This window comes from Pipistrellus hanaki, assembly GCF_964339955.1.
Source record: "Pipistrellus hanaki genome assembly, chromosome: 13".
NCBI classification, from domain to species: domain Eukaryota; kingdom Metazoa; phylum Chordata; class Mammalia; order Chiroptera; family Vespertilionidae; genus Pipistrellus; species Pipistrellus hanaki.
In genome coordinates, this window is record NC_140515.1 from 38,637,342 (window position 1) to 38,641,182 (window position 3,841).

A 3,841-nucleotide genomic window follows, 5' to 3' on the forward strand; every position below is an offset into this window, starting at 1 on the left:
GTAATAAATTCCATCTCAGTGGAAAGTGACAATTTCGGACTTGAGTCAATAACGTTTTATTTTCAGATTCGTGCCTGAAGCTCCTTATTTGCCTCCTATCCTAAGGAGAGTTCACCCATGGACCATTCCACATGGACACGGTCCCCCTTTTCCTCCTTTCCTTTCTGCCAGCTATTCATCTGCTTTTCTGAAGCCCCTGGGGCAGCGTGAATGCCTGGGGAGAGCCTTTGGAAATGGGTGTAAATAAGCCTGGCAAGTCTATTATCCTTCAAGGGTTCCACCACAGTCCGTCTCTCTCCTAAGTGTCCATTCAGGAGCCTTCATCCCTTCCACGGAGCTCCACCAGAAAACATTGTGTTTCCTAAGATTCTACAACTCTGAGTCACTACTGAGAAAAAAGCAATGTGATTCATCCCTGATCCGTGAAAGCAAACATCCCATTCTGCTCCATTTGTCTTTTTGGAAGCTTCCACAAATATCTCCTTGCTGGAAAACAAAAAATGCAAAACTTGTATCCACTTGAGTTCCAGACTGAAATACACAGGAAACTTGGATGAGTCCTGGGGTGCCCTGAGCTTCCTAAATTAAGAAGGTATTTAAGAGGAGACAGCAGAGAGTTATGACGAGGAGAACTAAGAGAAAAGAGCTGAAAAGTCCACTATGGTAGGAACAGCAGCTCCAGGCCACTGCTCAGAATACAGATGGGACTGAACTTAGGGTGATCAATCGTCCCAGTTTGGCCAGGTCAGAAGGGGGTCCCTGAGATGGATCTTTTCAATTTAGGAAGCCTCAGGAATACCTTATGAGTTCATAATCCTAACTGGAGTTCTCTTTCTTTTTTCAAAAATATTTTTTAATCATTTCAGAGAGGAAGGGAGAGGGAGAGAGAGGTAGAAGCATTAACGATGAGAGAGAACCATTGATTGGCTGCTTCCTGCATGCCCCACATTGGGAACCCAACCTACAACCCAGGCATGTGCCCTGACTGGGAATTGAACCCATGACCTCCTGGTTCATAGGTCAATGCTCAACCATTTGAGCCACACCAGCTGGCTGGTGTTTTCTTTCTTAATCACTCTGCTCCACTGCTCTCCTGCAAAAAGCCAGGTTCTACTCTGGAATAGGGGGAGGAGGCAAAGCTGATCCCAGGCCAGGTCCTGGAGGGGAAAAAGCAGAGCCAGAGGGACAACTAGGTTGGGGGGTATCATAGGATGTTTGGGATAAGGATGTGGCAGAGGTGAAGGTGAACCAGTACTGTTCAGAGAGTAGAGGCTGATCTCCACTCACTCTATGAAGAAGGGATCACTTAACTTTGTCTAATGAACACGTTCCACCTGAGCTTGTTAGGTCCCTCCCAGGCAGCCTTCCATTGAGAGTCCTTGGGAGGTGAGTGGTCTGCACCTCAAGCCAAATCTCACAGTTCCACTCCTGATCCTCTCACTTGCTCTGGGCCCTCCCTCTCCACCCATCCCCAGATGTGAGGCATTCATGATCCAAGCTTCCTTTTTGGTCCTCATTGTACCCCACAGTACTGCAAACCAAGAGGACAATCTCCCTGTACTGCCCACATGTGAAAGAAGTGGAGGGGGAGGTCAGTGTTACCATAGAGTCTCCTCTACAGGTCGTTTCTCTCTTCAAGAAAAAAAAAAATGTTCAGCCCTAAAAGGTTTGGCTCAGTGGATAGAGCATCAGCCTGTGGACTAAAAGGTTCCAGGTTCAGTTCTGGTCAAGGGCATGTACCTTGGTTGTGGGCACAGCCCCAGGAGGAGGTGTGTAGGAGGCAGCTGATTTATGTTTCTCGTTGATGTTTCTAACTCTCTATCCCTCTCCTTTCTTCTTTGGAAAAAATCAATTAAAAAAAATATATATATATTAAAATATCCAAAGTCAGATGCTGGGGTAATATTTATTGTAGCATCTAGAAGGGTTCAGGAATCTGGAGAAGGTGCTGTGGCATAAATTAATAAAAAGACTAGAAATATAATATAAATTTGTAAGCCATGGGGGAGCTAGAGGAGGGCTTAGCTTCAGTAACCAAGTTCTCTGAATCTCCAGACCCTTGCTCTTTATTAACACAAGTTTCCCTAAAGCAAAGTACATATACATATCAAAGGTAAGGTTTAGTATACAGTAGGTATTGTTAGTTTTGGGGGAACTGTTCAGGTGTTTGGCCAGCAGGAGGCAATAACATGTAGATTAAAATGCCCTCAGCTGTCTAGCAACAGGCAATAATATATGCAAATCTTTAGGTTTGGGGAAATGCCCTTAACCATTCCAGCAGCAGGTAATATGTATTCAGCCCTGCTGAATCCCCAAGTTCCATCAACCTACGGCATTTATGGCATGCTGGAATTAGCTTCTGGCAGTCAGAAGTAAAGCAAAAAGATGCACGACCTTTATTGTCAAGCCCACCCCAGGGTCATTCAACTTTCTAGTAGAATATAACTTTTACTTATTCTTGACTCAATGTTTTACAACTCTCTAAGCTTAGCTATTAATTTGTTGAAAACCATTAAACTACACATGGTTGTTATCCAACAGGGAAGCAAATAATTTTTTTCCTGTGGAGGTAAAAATGAGCTCTGTTTGATAGAGAAGATAACACTAAGGGTTATAGCCTTGCTGCCTTGAAGAAAAATAACCAGCTTTGCATCTAATTTAGCAATCTGACTCCACATTTTTTCTTCTAACTTTTTTATACACCAGTTTCTTTTATACACCTGATTATCTCATTAATTATTGTAGTTAAAACTTTGACATGTACTCTTTATGGAGTTGTATGGAAATTATGCTTTTGAACATTTGAAAAATTATTCTTGGGGAAGATCCCCCATTGCATCTCCATTTTTAGTTTCCCGTTGGGCCCACAGAAATGCAGTTCTAAGTCACAAGTCCTCTTCATCGTTCTACTCTCAAACACTGATGACACCCCAGGCTTCCCACTGGGCTGTGCTACATGCCAGCTCTGGATAAAAATTCTTTTAAAAGAAATTACTCAATTGCAGAATTACAGGTAAAAGCAAAACCTGGACACTATGCTGTCCAGCAATAGAAAATTATAGTACATTCACTAAATATTATGCAGCTATTACGTGTAACCATTGTCAAGACTATTAGAGCAACATGAAAAATACTCAAATGAACATGTGAAAAAGTACGTAACTGGAAAGTAAGATGATTAGGAAGCTTTCTTGTCCCCCCCCAAAAAAATTTTTTTTATTTAATATAGGTTTTGTCCTTTCAATTAAAAAAAATGTAAAAAAGAAAGTTTAAAACCTAAGCAAGCAGAACGTTAACATGATGTGATATTATTGGTGTTATGTGGATACATGGTGTCCCAAATAATGGTGTATACACACTTGAACAGCTGATAACTCACTTAAATTAGAAAATGAACTGTATGATAATATTGACTTTATAATCTTTCAAAGTGTGTATACATTTTTGGGACACCCTGTGCTTAACCAACAACATGGTCTTAAAACTAAGAGTAGGATATTTCATTGAATAACTCTCCTGAAATCCCTCGCAAATTTACCCATTCTTTCAGCCTTTCACTTCCGAATGCTTAGAAGCTCCAAGGTCACTTTCAGCTCTGTCATGCTATATGACCAGGGCAAGGAATGGCAAAACCTGAGACATTAGATGGAGGTTGGTGGAGTAGGACTTGGGGGTTTATGAGTTTCCAAAGGTTTAAGAGTTCAGCCACCTCTCAGACTCACCGACAGCTCTGCTCACAGACCCCTGGCAGGCTCTCAGTCCCTTTGGGGTAGGGGTGAGGGTTCCTGTCAAGTTTCAGCCACCCACTTCTACCCTAGGGTACTGTCTCTGGTGCCAAAAA